This window comes from Mustelus asterias, chromosome 17 (assembly GCF_964213995.1).
Source record: "Mustelus asterias chromosome 17, sMusAst1.hap1.1, whole genome shotgun sequence".
Classification (NCBI taxonomy): Eukaryota; Metazoa; Chordata; class Chondrichthyes; order Carcharhiniformes; family Triakidae; genus Mustelus; species Mustelus asterias.
In genome coordinates this window covers 41,338,979-41,358,154 of record NC_135817.1, presented here as the reverse complement: position 1 = coordinate 41,358,154, position 19,176 = coordinate 41,338,979, and the positions used below count along the sequence as shown (strand labels likewise).

The 19,176-nt window shown below is 40.2% G+C and overlaps 1 pseudogene; it reads right to left on the bottom strand.

Annotated features, from left to right (window-relative positions):
* Positions 1-793: 793 nt before the first annotated feature.
* LOC144506056 (large ribosomal subunit protein uL2 pseudogene) lies at positions 794-8,376 on the bottom strand (annotated as a pseudogene).
* Positions 8,377-19,176: the final 10,800 nt, after the last annotated feature.

Genomic DNA, 19,176 nt, shown 5'->3' with positions numbered 1-19,176 from the left:
AACTGCAAGCTGGAACTTTATCAAATTAATATTTTACAATGTGAACAAAATTTGGGTCACTGTTGTAACTGAGTATGTTAATACTAATTAGACAGGACAATATTCAATGTAACACTATATTTTTTCTCCATTAATGTTGAAAGGAGAAATTATACACCATTCATTAAAACTAACAATAAAGTACCAAAGTAATTAATTACATTCATTAAGATAATATATTTGCAACTCATATGTTTGTCAATCATTATATTGTTTACTCAGTTACTGGAATAGGAATCAAATGTAATCAGGCATTAAAATTTATGCTTAGTGAGTTAATTGGTATATTAATCATTGTCTGATATTGTCTATTGTATTTGATTCTGTCAGCTTTTTACATGGTGGTACCTATATGAACTGTAGGAGTCTATACATCAAGTAAAATGCCATGCAGCCAATCCTCAGTGTCATTCCTTTACAACAGGTGGGGAGACACTGGGTTACAGTTATGTTCGGAAGCTAAAAATCAATATTCAAGCTTCACGAGCATCTTTTCACTCGTCGAGGCTCTTTTTGTAAAATTATTTTCATTGTGGCAAATTTTTGCATATACATTAAGAAACCAGTTTGCCTTCTCCTGGAAGGTCTTGGTGCAGCATAGTCTACCGACCGATACGGCAAGAAGAGATGCTTCACCTCCTCTGATGCTCGATGGTTTCCCTATGTGCTGATGGTTGCCACCATCAAAAGAATGTTCTACAGAATTCATAGCGACACCATGGGCACGTGGCCAGCTGTTTATTTTGGCCTCGTATTAATGATAAGCCTGACTTACCTTCAGGATGGGTTTGTCAATACGACCACCACCAGCAACAACACCAACAATAGCTCTATTAGCTGAGGAAACAATTTTCTTACAACCCGATGGAAACTTGACACATCTTTTGGTCTCATGATTGTGGGAGATGACCGTGGCATCATTACCAGCGGCATGTAAAAGATTCCCACAGTCACCTGGCTTTTCCTCCAGGCAACACACAATGGTACCTTCTGGCATAGTATCCAAAGGGAGGACATTTCCAATGTTTAATTGTGCCTTCTTGCCATCGTAGATATACTGACCAGTCTGGATACCCTCCACTCCAATGAACAACTCAGTCCTTCCTTTGAACCTGTAAGGATCACGAAATACCACCTTTGCTAAAGAACTACCACAACCCGGGTCATGAACTTTACCCTTGACAAAACCCTTGATATAGCCATGACATTCAGCAAAGTCCACAGCTCTCGATGTGCATACAAGTGAAATAAGGCCCAACTTTATCTAATTCATCACGAAGAGGAGCCCAATCCACAAATCTGTCCTAAACTAGGTGGAGATTCTAACAGCTTCTTCTGTACATGTGGCAAACATACCTGCATTGGGTTGAAGTTGTATTAAATTCCTGAGTAAGAAGACATTATCACTGAGCCCATCAGATTACTAACAGGTGACTGTCTTTCAGAATGGGGACATAATTTAACTTCAACATTGTCCCTGAGGTGTCAAGTAACATAACAGCCGGAATTCTCCAGTCTTGTATGCCCTGCCAACACTGCCAGTGAGAACGGAGGATTTGGCGTTTGCCCAAATCTCAATTTACCTCAGCGGGACCGGAGAATTCCAACGGTAGGCAAGGTCAGAGAATTCTGGTCAACATCTCAATAACCACATTTGTATATTTCCTGAATTATCACGGGCAATAACAGTGATTCAATATCAAGCACAATTTTTCAATGAAGGCTTAAAAGCAAAGAAGATTTTTAAAAAACATTCTAAACAACATACAGAGTAAAAAAAAGGGAATGAGAGAAATTAACATCCATATCTGTAACATCCACATCTGTAAAGAGAAAGAAGTATTACTTCTGTTGATGATCTACCCTTGGAATGCTCTGCATTTCCGGCTTTTTTTTTTACATTTCAGGTTTCCAACATGTGTTAATTTTGTTGTTTAAAGAACACAGAGAATGGCTCTTGCAAACATTATTTTTCATGGAACATAATGAGCAAAATTGTATCCAAAATTGGAAAAGTCCAATTTCAGGCAGGGAGAGTGATGTTAAGCATGCTGACAGCAATGGCGGCATTTTTCATCGTATCATGTGGCATTTGCAGGAAACAAATTGAAGGCATGGGTTTTCACGCTGTATTGCTGGCATGTGGTCTCTGATTTGCCCATATCGCCATCAACTCAGTGCTTCAATGATCCAGACACCATATTTAAAGCCGCCCCTGCACACAGCCAGCCCACATCAGAAGCCACTGGGAAGCAATAGCTGCCAGACCCAGGAAACATTCGGCACCCAAGTTTAGCAATACTTCCCTCAGGCATATGGCTGGATGCAATGGAGGTTCACCATGATGTACTTTACCCAAGCTCATGGTGAAAAGCTGCAAGCAAGGTCACTAATTCAGCATGGGAGGAGGTGGCAGCAGTGATCAGCACTAACGCCCTGCAGAAGAAGAATGCTATCCAGTGCTACAAGTGGATGAATGGTCTCCTCTGTTCTGTCAGGGTAAGTCATTCTTCTCTCTTCTCAACACTTACAACTCTCACATTCACAGACCCATCCCATACCTACAGAGATCTCACTCAATGCGACACATGGGACTCCCACACACATTGTCATCTCCCCTGCGGGTCATGTCCTCATCATCTCATTGGTCCCACCTACCATCCACATATGCCAAATATCTTTATCATCTGCCCTGGCATGCATCCTGCTTACATTCTCTCTATCTGTCTTCACACAGGCCAAGCTGGCTCACAACATGAGGGAGACATCCTAGACTGTGCAGGGATGTCAGAACTCAAGGTCGTCATTGACTCTGAGGAGAGATCCATTCACTGCCTTCCGAGGATGTGGACCATTCCTGTGCTGATGGTGAGGCGGCCCTTGCTGAACCAAGTGAGAATCCAGCAATGCAAAATCCATCAGACAATGATGCCTTGTTTCTCAGGCCCCTGCCATGCACTCATGATCTCTCCATTTTTTTTTTCATAGGTACTCCTGAGAAGCAGCCAAGGGATCCACAAGCCTCGGCTCCAGGCCAACTGAAGAAAAAAGCAGGATTTATGGGAACTGAAATAGAAAAACAGATACAGCGCTCACCCATATCTTCCACTAACAGAGAAACACACACCGCGGTGAGACCTAATTCTAGAGTATCCTTGAGGTCACAATCCGGTGAACACATCACACAGTCTGATCCACAGCACGTGGAGGCAGGGATGATCCAGGGTGCCAGCAATCAGAGGATTGCTGGAGGCTGGGTATCTGCTGAGTCCCAGTCAGAAGAGGAACTTCTGAACTAGGTCATGCCTCAGTTGCTGAAGTGCAAAGATAAGCTCGGGAAAATCAGGCAGAGATGTCCGCTGCACTCATCAGATTGCAAGGCATGATGGAGGAGTCCGTCCACCTTTAGACCAAGATGATAGTGCTGACATGCCAACACACCAAGTCAACACTGGTAGGGTGGCAACTGCCATGGAGAGCTTGGTCCAGGACATCTGTCCTGCATTGCCGTAGGAGCTGCACTCAGTGGCTGCGGCACTTGCTGGCACCTATCAGTGTCAACACCAGAGGGAGAGGTGGGGGGGGGGGGGGGGGGGGGTGTCATCCAGCTGTCTCTCCCTCTTGAGGCAGCCAGGCATGTTGCATAGAACATTCCGTCTGTGCTGCCTCCACCCCACGCTTCTCTTCCCTTTCCACAGCCCTTCCAAGAGGCTCAGCAGCAGAAGGCATTCTCGAAAATACCGCTGTTCAGACTTGTTTGTAGATCTCCTGCTCCCCCCAACTCAAACTCTGTCCCCCCACTGAATCAACTACTGTCCATCTGACTCATCCCCTATTCTTCCCCCCCGCCCCCAAAGATGCAGAGCTGCTCCCCTTGGCATCCTGCTCGCATGGTGAATACCTGTTGAAACTAGTCATATCCACTACTGACAGAGGGAGGGGATGATTGTGTTCTGCATTCGCGTCAATGTGAAATGCGACGAAGGCCTTCTTGCAATACTTTCCACTCTTGCTTCCAAACCTGCCTGACATCAACGAGAGCAGGAGAGTATAAATAGGATTTTCCTCTGTTTTATCACTGATCCTTTAACAGTACTGTACTGAGTAGACTAATGGGGGCTAAAAGTTAGTAAGAAGTCTCACAACACCAGGTTAAAGTCCAACAGGTTTATTTGGTAGCAAATACCATAAGCTTTCAGAGCGTGCTGCTCCTTCGTCAGATGGAGTGGTCTCTGTTCTCCAACAGTGCACAGACACAGAAATCAAGTTACAGAATACTAATTCTTAAAAAAGTTAAACAGAAATGGTTGCATCACATCTTTCCCCATTTTTCCCTCTTCATTTTTGTTCATTCCGGCATCAACACCCAAATAGAGGCAGCATACTTAAATAAGAGGATAATGATATTGTGACAATCTGCAATGCCCTTCCATCAATGCTGTCTTAGTAATGCTTGATATTATGATGTATGTCTATCACTGTCATTCAGCAAAGTAGTGTGCGTTAAAGAAAATTCCACATAACAAAGACAGGTAGGGTTATGGACTGCTGGACTCACGTTGCTTTTTAATTGAACATTCATCACAGGTAAAAACATAAATTTCTTCTTGGTAGGTGGCCTGGTGTTCAAACTGCTACCAGCTATTTTGGTTTACTTCCCCTGCAGCAATTATTTTCAGGCCTGAAGTTCAGCATCCTTCTGTTTTTAGTGAGCTGAAATGTTGCTATCCAATTTTTGTGTGAGCCTCATCAATGCCCCAAAATAGACCCAATATATTAAAATGAATACAGTCGAATTCAGTGGTATTTGTGCTCGTTGTGTGTTTTCCCTTTTCCATCCATTTGTCGTAAGAGTAAGGGAAACTCATATGTTTTAAATTTTCAGTTAACTTGAATTAGTGTTTCTTGTTAAAACCTTCTATTTCACTTTTTTAAAGTTTATACTGTATTAATTTTCAGAAGATTAAAAGGAGGGGTATTTATCTGATTCCTTAAGTTTGTCTTCAAATCACCTCTTCATCGTTGGTGAGATGAAAATAAGAGATATGCCATATATCAGGAACGAAGCCAAATCAGAAAACCAGTCATCCAGGTCAGCTTTCATAGCTTCTCAAAAATTAGAGGAGCTTCGTTGCTTAAGGTTATGATTTTTGGCCTTTAAGGCATCAAGGGATATGAAGAGAAATACTGGGGAGGGGGGGGGGGGGGGGGCTGCTGCACCATTTGGAGGTGCCATCCTTCAGATGAAACATTTAATGGAAGCCCCAACTGCCTGCTTCGTTAAATGCAAAATTGTACATGTAAATGACTCTATTTCGAAGGAGAGCAGGGAATTAACCTTAGTGTCCTAGCCAATATTTATCCCTCAATTCAGAGTCTTAAGGCCCTGTCAAGGGTTGCTTGCAGTCTCCTGGGGAAGGTGGGGGGAGGGGGGCAATGCCGTTCAATTAATTGTTCCCGACCTTTGGCTGGCAGCTCTTGGCAGATGGGATCATGTTTTATCTCTGGGGCTCTTGATCCTGGGGAAGGCCTGCTGCTGCCCTGTTGAGTGCCCGAGTGGTACTTAATGCTGGAGGTCTTCCCCAAATGATGCAATGTGGGGATCTCACTGCCACCTGCATTAAATACTGCCCATCCAGTGAGTGTGAAAAGTGTTGGATAAACACAAGTTTGTCTTCTTTTACCTCTCAAAGACAAACTGCTGATATACCAGAATTTAATCAGTCAGTGGAACCAAATGTTTAATTGAATGTATTTCCCTTGCTTTTAATTCATGAAACATGATTGGGGCACATTAAAAAACGAAAAGCAATCACAATTGTATAAATCTAGTTTCAGTTCACATTGCTCTCATTGCTCAAAGATCAGCAATGAGAGAGGTGCATGTGAAATAGATCAAACAGGTGACATGATTATAAATGGGAAAGAAAGAAAGATCCAGTAATTAATTTATAGTGCCTGCTTCAGCAGCCTATTCACCAGGTTCTTCATTGCCAAGTACTGAAACAAGTATTGACTCTTCATCTTTTAATCACACCTTCCAGTGGAATGTGACAAAGAAGGTCGAAGTTAAATGATGACAATGCCGCTGCCCATCATGAACACTTTTAAGAATTCACAAACTACAAAGAGCATCTCCTTGACATTATGACAACCTCTCTGGCACTGGGAGGGGAAATGTTATAGTTGTCTCTGTGCAGGCTTTCCTCAGGGATGTCAAGTGATATCATTTTTTTTCAAATGAAGTGAAGCACAAAGATTGATCTGAAGATAAAAGCCTGGAATGCTCCCTCAGCTCTGACTATGACTGATGTGGAAACCATTGCAGAGTAGATATTGCTGCTGTATCTGAGATGAAACATGCTTGTACAACGGATTAGTGGTAAATTGCTCACTTGCAAGCTGTCCATTTCAGCACATTTTTTCCCCCCATTAACGGTGGGCACCAGTAAAATAGCATCATTCTCAGGTACAATCCTTCCCTAAACCAAGAAATGTGGAAAGAAACATATAGTTGGTTAAAAATGTGGAACTGGATCCATCAAGGAGCCATAGCACTGCATGGTTTTATATTTCTGTCTATAGTTTATTGTATATCAACTCTTTACTCTGGTGGATTGAGTAATATATAGGGTTATCCTGTCAAAGGCTGACATAATTTAATTGATCTAATACCTGGGCCTGCTATATTTTCAAATGTTGGTCATTTACTTTTATGTTTGTATTATTGTAGAGGGGAAAAGAAGCAGGCCAGTGACTTCACTATTTTTATGGACAATCTTGCTCACAAATAAAATTAAATCTATGTAATTGTATGTAATATTTTCATATATATGTGTTATACTTTAAGGTTAGGTGATGTAAACATGGCACTTGGCACACTTTCTTTCTGCTTCAATTGGCAGCATGCTTCACTGCTCATGTGTTTTCATTTTGTGTTGCAATCATAAATGTTTAGCGGGGTAAATATCTGGGGTTACGGGGATAGAGCCTGGGTGGGATTGTTGTTGGTGCAGACTTGATGGGCCGAATGGTCTCCTTCTGCACTGAAGGGATTCAATTATTCTATGATAATACAGACTTCCTTGTTCTGTTGTTGAAATGTTGTAACTATGCAACATGCTGCAGCGACAAGCATGAGGTATTCTGCTACTGGATCTGCACTGTCGGAAGACTCGACCCCCACAACAACAAAGTGGTGATTCCAATTCCCATCCCACTTCCCAGTTTACCAGTCCTCATGCAAAACCTTGTGGCAGATAAAGAATGACGGGATTAAAATGCACATCAGCATTTGGGAATCAAACAGTCCTATATTTAACCCTTCCTGTTTCTTTAATGCCCTTCTCAAAGCAATGACTCATGCTGGAGTCACAGGCCCTTTCGTCTCAGCAGCCCTGTAGTACCTTAGTCAGGTGGCTTTTCCTCATAGTGAGCTTATATTGTAGCTGAATGATATTCTACCCTCATGGGGCAGGCACAGATTTCCAGAGCAGGTCACTGAATGAAGTCTCACAACACCAGGTTAAAGTCCAGCAGGTTTATTTGGAATCACAAGCTTCCGGAGCACTCTGCCTTCATCACCTGCTGAAGGAGCTGCGCTCCAAAAGCTCATGATTCCAAATAAACCTGTTGGACTTTAACCTGGTGCTGTGAGACTTCTTATTGTGCCCACCCCTGTCCAACGCCAGCATCTCCACATCAAGGTCACTGAATAACAGTGGATGATTTTTCTCATCCTTAAGATAAGGCACTGTGTGTTTCTTTTCATTCTGGGATGTGGCCATTACCAGCAACACTGACATTTATTATTGGAGAACGGTCTTTACTGTCAAGGACTTATCCAACTGAATGACTTGTAAGACCATTTCGGAGGACAGTAGAGTCATTCTGAGGCTGTGGACTGGAGTCAAGGAAAGACTAATCAAGAAAGGCAAGTTTTATTCTCTAAAGGACAATAATGGGTATTTGCAGCTCTCATTCTGGCACTTTTCAACTGTAATTCTTCGAAGCGAATCAAGAATAAAAAATATATTGTTGATTTTTCCCTTACTTATGCAGCAATGTTGCCAACAGTTGAGACTGGCACTTTTGAACTCAAGGGAGATCAAAGAGATATGGGGATCAGATGGGAAAATGGACTTGCAGCAAAACAGCAGCCATATATATCCTACTCCTGGCCCAGTCATGTTCTTATGTGACCAAGCTTATATGGCTCAAAGCTTCACTGGGATGGCATTTACCCACTGAACTCTTTGTGGTCCTTGACGTTACCTCTAAGCTATCAACAGCAGTCAGCTCATCTCCCAGTAATAAAAGTGTCAGGCTAAGGGCCATGTCTTTTGGGTTGTGATTGGCTCAAAGTAATCAAGTTAAACTGGATGGAGATCTTCCATGTATGGGATGGGGAAACTGCCCAAGTTAATGAAGAAGTGTGAGAATGGTTTTTACAACAGGTTAGGTAAAATAAAGGGCCTCCAGACAAAAACCAAGTAGATCCAGAAGCAACCCCTTGTACTTTAAATTAAGACCAGTATCATATGCCTTGCAAGAAAAGTTGGACACAGAATTGAAGAGATTGAAAGAATTAGGTATTATCCAGCCGGTTCAATTCACAGAGTGGGCAGGACCGATAGTCCTGTAATAAAGCCTGACAAGACTGTCCGCATCTGTGGAGACTACAAATTAACAGTTAATCAGGCTGCCAAGTTAGATAAGTATCCAATCCTGAAGATTGCAGACCAGTATGCAAAGCTGGCCAGAGGCCAATCTTATAAAAAGCTGGATACAAGCCACATATATCAGCAACTTGAGCTAGACGATACTTCCCGAGGTTCTGTTACAATATAAACACACAAAGGTTTGTTTTTGTATATGCGTCTAACCTTTGGTGTGTCATCGGAATGTGCTATTTTCCAGAGAACATTGGAAAATCTATTGCAAGCACTGCCACGAGTTGTATTATACCGGAATGATGTTTTGAGAACTGGATCGACAAGAAGTTGAGCACCTAACTAACTCAGAAGAGGTGGTAAGAGATTTAAAGAAGCTGGAGTCCATCTTAAGGAGGACAAAATGTACTTTACAAGCTACTGAGGTAGCTTGCCTGGGGTAGCCCTTGATGCACAAGGATTACACCCCATGGAAGATAAAGTCAGAGCAATAAAGGATGATGCCAATAGCGTGGGTTCAATCCCTGCTAGTTCATGGAGGCCTGACTCCTCGCTTTGCCCTTTGCTTACAGAGTGGTTCCCCTTAAGTTGTACATAACTAATTGTGTCTCTCTAATGGAGAGAGATGCCTGTTGCTCTTTGTTAACTGTGGCTAATTACAGATTAGGAGAAGGAGAAGATGGATCATCCACTCAGCACTTCTGTCAGAAGATGGCTGCAAAAGCTTCAGCCTTGTCCTTTATATGGATGTGGTGGGCTCCGCCAACACTGGGGATCAGTCTTTCCTTAAAACTGGACTTCCAACAGCATTTCAAATACTTGTGATTGCTATTCAACACCTTATGCAAGGATCAAAAAGGGCACCATTTTTTAAAGGCACCTGCAAGAACATTTCTGCATTTCACACATAGATGATGGGTGTTTAAAAATGATGCCTTTTGCATAACAGATTGCTGGTTTGTGTTGACCAGATATGCTGCCAAATTATAGAAAGCCTTGAAAAGAATAATGAGTAACTAAAAGCAAGTTTGTGGGCAGATTATGTACTGAAGGGCAAATTATCAGCCATTAGAAATGCCATTTAGCAGAAGAAGGTCAATAAAGCTATTAGAAATAGTTCCCTCTTTACTTTACATTTTTTAATGCACTTACATTTTTAAAAGGTGAGGGTGATTAAATGTGACCTGGAACTCATTCACACATTCTGCTTACAATGATGCCAATAAATGTCTCATGGTCACACATTATTTTGTTGACCATCTATGAAATTTGAAACACAAGGCATGTCACCATTGACAATGTGAGGAGCCCATCTCTGCCCAAAAACAGACTATACCTTCAGTGCCATTGTCAAACCATGTGAATACAACTTGGCCTCATTTTCACAGAAATCTATTCCTCAAGAGTGTAGCCCTTGCCTCTTAACACACTGAACTAATTTGGCACAAAGATTAAACTTGATGCTGCTGTTACAATTATCAGGTTAATATGATTGTTATGTTTTGGGATAGTGCCCGTAAAATGAAGGAGGTGATGTGACCTGATCGGAAGTCTGCCTGACAATAGTCCTGGGTGGTTTGATTGTTTGAGTTCAAAGGAAGACTTAAATGGTTTGACTCAGGAGAAGGTTCAAGGTATTTACTCTTGGAGACAATGGCAGCAGCTAGTGTATTAAAGTGCAGACTTCGTGTCTCCAAAATCCCAAAAAGTGTTGAGAATGGTGGGTTGCAAACAGTTCTGCTTTGAACTGTCCATAGTTCCATTATGAAAGAGAGTTGGGCTCTGAAGGATAGCTGATTAACATTTCTACCTGGATACAAGGTCAATGTGATTCAGATTGCATGGAGAATGATGTGGAGGAAACCATTGTAAAGACCATTGTAACTATCACTGAATATCACAGGCAGTGGGCAGGATTTTCTGGTTGCATCCACCCCAAGACCAGAAATTCCCACCTGAGGTCAATGGATATTTAAATGATCTGCTAAATGTTCCATCCCCCCCACGATGATTCCCACAGTGGGTGGGACCAGAAAATTTACCCCAATGTTTTGAGTCTGCCTGGATTCAGAATAGAGGGAGCAGCTAGAAATCCAAAGTTTCTATGGTTTGCCACGCTGAAACGTGGTTGGAAGCTCACACTCAAGTGGAAAAAAGATCAAATTCACAGGGAGTTAAACAAGATAATGTAATGAAAATGTAAAGTAATTCACTTTGGTAGGAAGAATAAAGGAGCTGAATATTATTTCAGTGGAGAAAAACTGCAGAAAGCTGCAGCACAGAGGGATTTGGGGGTCACCGTACATAAACCATGAAAAGCTAGCATGGAAGTTCAGCAGGTAATAGTGAAGACAAATGGAATGTTGGTATTTATTTCAAAGAGAATGGGGTCTAAAACTAGAAAAGTCATTCGAAAAATATGCAAGGCATTAGTTAGACCAACCTGGAATATTGTGAACAGTTTTGGTCCTCTTATCTCAGACATATCAGCATTGGAGGCAATCCAGAGAAGGTTCATTAAATTGATCCCTGGTATGGAGGGAATTTCTTATGAGGAAAAGTTGAGTAGGTTGGGCCTGCACTCATTGGAATTTAGAAGAACGAGAGGTGACTTTACTGAGAAATACAAGACTCTCAGGTGGTTTGACAGAGTAGATGCCGAGAGGTTGTTTCCCCCTGTAGGAGAGTCTAGGATCAAAAGGCATGGTCTCACAATGAGGGGCTGCCCATTTGAAACAGAGATGAGGAGGAACAACTTCATTGGTAGTGAATCTTTCTTACTGTAGGGCTGTAGAGGCTGGGTCGATAAGTATGTTCAAGGCTGAGACAGATAGAGAATCGAAGGTTATGGAGATAAGTGGAGAAGAGGATTATCGTATCAGATCAGTCACGATCCCTTTGAATGGTGCAGCAGACTCAATGAGTCAAATGGTCGGCTTCTGGTCCTACGTCTTATGGTTGGAAAAGTTGTTTAATTTGGGCGAAGAGGACAGTGTCTAGGAAAAGAAAACCTCACGAGGAAATAAATCATAAGAACTAGGAGCAGGAGTAGACAATTTAGCCCTTTGAGACTGCTCAGCCATTTAATACAATCATGGCTGACCTCATCTCAGCCTCAACTCCACTTTCCAGCCCATTCACCATAGCCCTTCAAACACTTACTTATTAAAAATCTGTCCTCCTCTTCCTTAAATTTCTCTAAAATCCACCACCCTCTGGTGTAGTGAATTCCACAGACTCATGACACTTTGAGAGAAGTAATTTCCCCTCAGCTTTGACAGTACTGCATTCTCCCCTTAGAGACATGTGCCACACACTTTGGGCAACACAGGAAGATTCAAATAAATAATGATAGTATTTATAAAATATCTCAACAAACCAATACATTTCTTTGAGTTAGAGAAAAAATTTATTTGCAAGTGTAATGTTTGCTGTTTTGTGAACAATGTTTTTGCTATCCTTGTTATTATTTGTTGTTGCCCTACTACCATATGGTTTGCGTAACCTAAAACATTCCAGTTTCTCAGGCACATCTTACCATTGTACTTTGTTTTTATATGTTTGATCAAAACAATGTACTGCACAGTCACCTTCAATATCAAAAACAATACGTATGATTGTGCAGTAATGAAAATGTCATTTTTTATGTTCTGTTGATGTGATCACTAACCTTTATTACCCACAAAATGTTTTACTTGCAGCCAATTGATTCAAAACTTCAGTTTCCTACAACTATTAACTCTAATTTACATCCACTTTAAAGAGTAGATGCTCATCCCATAACACTTAAAAAGACCATTCAGCCTATCATGCCTGTGCCGTCATTGGCAGAGGTATCCAATTAGTGCCACTTCCCTGTTTCTTCCCATGGCCTGTTTCTTTTCTCCCTAAAAGCTCCAATCTATTTTCGAAGGTTATTATTCTGGCATCACTTCAGGCAGTCCATTACCGATCGTAACAATTCGGGACATAAAATTCATTGTTGTGGTGTTATGTCATGTCTCAGTGCAAATTTACGAATTTATTTTTTGACATGCACTGAATTTTGCAAATAAATCCTGATTTTTAGTGTCAACTACAGTGACTTTCATAACATTGCACTGGTCCAACTAACTCCAACTGAGCTGGACCCGTGGAGGAAGTAAATTCAATGGAATAGGATGGGAATAGAGGGATATGGTCCCTGGAAGGGTAGGGGGTTTTAGTTCAGTCGGGCAGCATGGTCAGTGCAGGCTTGGAGGGCCGAAGGGCCTGTTCCTGTTCTGTAATTTTCTTTGTTCTTGGAATAGGTTGCAGACTGCATCAAATTGTTCTTCATTGTTCTCTGTAAGTTTACAATAAATTTGTGGTTTTACTGCAAAGAGATTTTGCTAGAGATGGAGCACAAATTAAGTTCGAGTCTGAACTCAGGACCTGACCTAATATCAAATTAAAACAGAGCAGAATTCCTTCAAGGGGAAAGGAGTATCGTTTCACTTGGCTTTGGAGGTGGTTTAGGTCCTAACACCTAGTTTATACTCCAAGGTTGTAATTTTAAGCAACATGGTTGTCTAACCCCGGTGGAGCTTCCATTTGCAGTACCGTGAAGGGGAAGACATGAGTTCAAGCCTGCGAATTACTTCATCATGAATTTCTCAAGTATCACACAAGAAGAGAAGACAACCAAAGAGAGGAAACTGACCCAGAGGAAAAGAAAACTAACAATCCAGGCACCGAGAACACAATCATATCTTTCAGAAAGGTTCCAGATGGAGAAGATTTTTCATTAAAATAAATTATAGGGCAGAAAATAAGAAGAAAATTAAGTTACAAAAAGGTACATCATTAAAATGAATCTTAAACTGATAAAATAAATCTTGGGGTTATCTTCGTTATATCATATATGATTGTGTGGATGCCAGAGTAACTCTTTGGATGTATCTTAAAAGATTATGACCAGGATATAGTTGATAGCATATGTGCCAAGGAATGATTTTTCTCAAATAGACCAGTTGTCAGGTGCTGAGTTAAGAAATAAACTGAGAAATTATTTTGGGAAACACACAGGCATATTAATAATTTCTTAAATCACAACAACAAATCAGCAAATGCAACCATGTATTTAATAAAGTTTTACATGTTGCAGCCAAAATTAACACACTTTTTGTTGAGATGACAATGTTTGCATCACATCGATTTGGACTAAATTTGTTAGTTTAAAGCTTCTAAGCTGTAAATTTTGAAGGAATCATTTATTGTGTCTGTGTTGAAATATACTGCTTTAATTTGTGAAAAAAAATCAATTTTATTGGCGAGTATCATGAACCACAAAAGTGTTATGGAAGAGAACCCAAAACTTTTTTGAAAACTTTAGCCTTATTGCTATTTCTTATTTTTTTAAACTGGATGTTTTTGCTGAATGAAGATAATTAAGATGGCTGACCCTTTGCCTGTGAATAAATTAATTCACTTCTTAGTTTTGAAAATGTCACATGTCGTTATGTCTGAGGAGCTTCCAAGAGATTAACTGGAACTGCAGAGACCAACTTCAAATAGAGATACACAAAGGCTATTTGCATTTGATAAGCCACGCTTATTAGCAGAGATAATGTGCAAGATTCTCCAGCCAGACTCACTTCAAAACCGGAGAATCCCACCCGAGGTCAATGGACCTATACATGGTCCGGCCCCCACCTGCTACAATTCCAGCCAGTGAGTCTATGGAGACAATGATTTCCCCAAACACCAGCCCCCCAAAAATAAACAGTTTTCAACCCATTTTGGCAGAGACATTATCAGTCCGGAACACAAAGTCAACTTCCATTCACTGGATGAATCACCTTTGTTCACATCATTGTGAAGAGGTTAAGTCAAGACTCTGGCTTGCTGAACAGGTTAATATTAATTTCTTTAAGCTGCAGCCTCCAGTTTGCTGTTTAAAATCCAACTATAATAAATCCAACTATAAGCAGCTCTGGGCAGGTTGGTAACCTGGCCCCCATCTACGCTACAGCCTAGTGCAGGTAAGGATGGCAGATTCCATCCCTATAGGACATTAGTGAATGGATCGATTTTCACACTGATCGATGATAGCTTTATGTTCCAGATATTATTAATTGAATTTAAATTCTACCAGTTGCTGTGGTGGGATTTGAACCTGTGTCCCCAGAACATTTGCCTGGGCCTCCGGATTACTAGTCCAGTGCCATTGGCACTACACCACCATCTCCCATTTTCTTAGTGTAACACTTAGGCTTGCTAGGCTTTCTGGTTAGGTGCATTAACCCGAACAGGCGCCGGACTGTGGCGACTAGAGGAATTTCACAGTAACTTCATTGCAGTGTTAATGTAAGCCTTATTTCTGACTAATAAATAAACTTTAACTTTACTTTACTTTTCTATTTTTAAATTACATTTTAATTTTTTGCCATCTGCTCCAGCACAATCTTTGTCTATGCAGGCTTTACAACAGAGTTTTAGAGAGCAAATGGTTGTGGGAGTTAAGACTGTGAATATCCTTTAAGCACTTTTTTAATGTTTGGTGCTCTTCAATATAATTTGTCATGCCTATGCTGTTATCACGACAAATTTATGGAAAAATTGACACTTTGCTTTTTAAGCAACATGAAGAATGGATATCTGTGCTGAAATAAGATAGAGTTGGAGGAATCAGGAGTTTCTCATTGTCTGCAAATAGGCATGGAACTGCCCAAGGCTGTGAGTTAGCCTGCTAATTTGGTCATGACATTAAAATATAACAACTTTTTGGAACATCCCAAATAGTAGTCCTTCGAAACGCAATGGCTATCTCCTATGGATAGCTGCTACTGTCCAAAAACCTACAGAAACCCATGCAAAGTAACTCCACAGTGGCTTAAAGGATTAACTCCACAGTGGCTGCAGAATGCAATTCCAAATAGTGGGAGTAAGGAAAAGTCATTTTATCACAAATAAATCCAAATGGTCAAGTTTCAAACCTCATTGTGTATCAATGCTCAAATTATCAGGGACCATTTGTGTAGATAATGGGAATTCTGATACCATGGTCATCTGACAGAAACCAACTTGTGATACAAAACATTTATTAACACATATTTTGTTTGCAGCCCCAGTTATCATTCTGTGAGACAAGAGGACCAAAGGGAAGAGATTCCCTTCAACAAAGTAAGAATCCTACCTAGAATCCACTACTAGGCAGAGAGATGGGGCTACTGATTTATATAACTTGCCAGATCTTCACTCAAGAGGTGGATCTACCTGGTGTTGTGAGACTTCTTTCTGTGTTCACTCAAGAGGCTCAATTACACCTCAATTGGAGCAAAACCAAATATCTGTGAATGCAAGGAGTAAGCCACTCCAAATTTGTCTCCAGAAATTTTCAACCTTTATTTCCTCAAAAATAAATCTACAGGACTGCAACATTTCCAGCTTCCACCTTGAATGACTCAAGAGTTATAGTTATCTTTTGGACTTTGAAAAGTGCTTGCTACTTTGTTTGTATTCACCTTTTGTGTGTGTTTGCGAGTGCATGCCACGTGTACATGTACAACTGGGTGCTGTTGCAATTACATTCCGGTGTTGAGAAATAAACATTTCTTCTTCTTTAAAAGATTTCAAGAAAATCGCTGTACTCAAGGGATTAAAACACCCCTTCTTTAAATCATATCTGTTGTGGTCAGTTGAGAGATGTAAAATGAGGGAAACATCCTACCTGTCTTTAACAAATTTATTAGTGCACTACCCAACTCAATTAGCCCTTTCCTGATTTGGAAGATGTTGATAGCTTTCATTCCACAGCAGCTAAATGTCAGCAATCCACAAGCATACTTCACCAACATGTTGCAAGGTCATAACGCAAATTGCAGTCCCTTTGTTATTAATACAGCAATCAGAGTGGTGACCTGAGTTAAAAGCAGACTTCAAGTTACTCACTGAAACTTTAATAAGATTTTAGTCACACAATTCAAAAATTGATTAAGCTGCTGGTTGTGCAATTTGATACTGATAGTATCGAGGGGATTGATCACTCCTATTACCAGCACAGTTCAAAAAGAATATTTATTCTAGCTTTCCTTAAGCATAAGTGTAATGCTACCTACTGGTACTTTATTCTGCCACTTTATTTGTTTTGTCTTTTTTTCCTTTCCAGGGAAACAAAGATTGATGTGTGAAGAAATTCAAGTCTTACAGGAGGTTACTTGCTGTGATGAATACAATTCCAAAAAGAAAATCTGTATTTTCAGGGAAGTTAATGGAAAGTCAAATGGTTTTGCTGAAGTTTTCCAGACAAATATTTGTAAATTTGGTTCCCGACCAGACCAAGTAACTTACATTGTAAGTCATCTCAAGTCTATTCCATTTGAGACCTCAAAAGAACATTGAGTGGCAAGAATACCTCACAAGGCAATGATGTCTACTAACAGCTTTAAAAACCATTTGATAAATGCTTCTCATTTGACTGCATCAGCAGAACAGGATTAATGATGTCAATCAAGGAGAACCCATCTTGCAGCATGAAACTAAATTTGACAAGGGTGAAGTTTATAATTTGGTAGACAAGGCTGAGCGTTCAGTAATTGGTAAGTTGAACACTGCTTACAGACAATATACCAATAATCCCTTAAGTACCAGAAACACAACAATTTTAAATATTTTGCATTTAATTATAAACTGTAAGGTATTAGTTTGGCCGGATAAATCAATTTAACATTGTTCAGTTACATAGCTAGTAAAAAAAAAACTGCTTTCTATCAATCATTATCAGGAGCTAACCAAAGCTGCTATGATTGATTGGATGGACGTGTTATTCTTTCATTGCTTCCTACTGAACATGTTTGAACTGAAATGTAATTGGACCTGTTTATGTAAAGTGAACATTTTGCTTATAAAAGAAAACAAAGTGAAATTCCTAAATCAATTACTACATGCAAGCAGATTTGTACTTCCCATCACGTGCAATGTCAAAACTGGACATAAAATTAGGGCTTATGCTCCAGTGTATGTTATTTTTAACCCTTTGCAATCTAAAGATGTGCGGGTTAAGTTGATTGGCCATGCTAAAATTGCCCCTTAGTGTCCAGAGATGCATAGGTTAGAGGGATTAGCGGGTAAATATGTAGGGATAAGAGGGTAGGGCCTGGGTGGGATTGCGGTCGGTGCAGACTCGATGGGCCAAATGGCCTCTTTCTTCACTGTAGGGTTTCTATGATCTATGATCTATTTCTTCTGTGTTATTTTAGCATAGTTATTAAATTGTTTAAAATAGATTAGAAGCTAAACAGCAGCACTTAAAGAAATTTCAACCCTCAATTCTAAAAAGGCTTGATTTATAATGTGTATCTTAATTACTGAATGGTAAACATATCGTTATTCTAGACCTACCAATTCTCTCACTTCATTGGGGTCAAGTTTCAGAGGCACTGGCTTCCACCTGATACCTACCTCAAGACATATTTTTTCTTCTGTGGCCTAGATTTCAAGTAGGCTATTCATCTCGAGGGCATTATAATCAAGTCAATCTTGTTTTTCTGCAATCCTTACACATGAGCAGGATTACGATGAGCAATGGGAATTCTGGCTGTATTATTCCTCTCCCGACAGTTCAAAATGCCAATGTAAATAATTGGTGACAAGTAGATTAGGTTTGTCTATGATATTAAGGTGCTGGACCAGAACCCCAAATTACATTAGGATGTCAGACTGGACCCCAACAATTTTTCCTTTTTCACACAAATGTGAGTATTGGATATTTCTTTTGAGGAATGATTTCACTGACAAGTGAGGATCTTTTATAATAAAACAAAGTTTTATAACTTTGTTTTATAACTAATAAAACAAAATATAAATATAACAAGTAAAACAGCTTAGCCATTAACAGTTGAACAATATTTTAAAATGAAAGGAAGCAACTTTACTTCTTAGCTTATAACTGCAGTTATAATAAATGCAGTTAGCAAACCCAAGCATTCTTGCTATAAATTGTGTTAACAACCTTGAAGCTTTCGGAGAGATCTTTTTGTGGAGACAGAATTCTTAGGAACAGCCTGCACATGTCTACAACTTCAGCAGACTTCCATCAGCAACTGCTTAGTTTTTCACTCTGTTACAGACCCAGCTCTGGACAAAAAATGCATTATCACTCCATTCTGTCAGTCAACTTAATCAAAAGCCCCAGTGGAAATCTCCACCTATAAACAACAAACCATTAGTTCTATCCAAAGTAAGCACTACTTAGCTAAAATGAGTAATTATCCTGCCCTCCGAGTATCTGAGTTACATTTCCACCAGACATACTGGCTACCTGTAGAATGAAGCTGAATTTTTAAACATTCCCCGTAAACATATCACTGCACTCCTATCATCACAAAGTGGAAATTACCTACTTACTATCCAGCTTCCCACAGGAGACTTGCTGAGATATAGAGGCATGCAATGTCTATGCACTTTACCAGTGTTAAGTCAGCATTTTAACGAGAGGGTGACATTG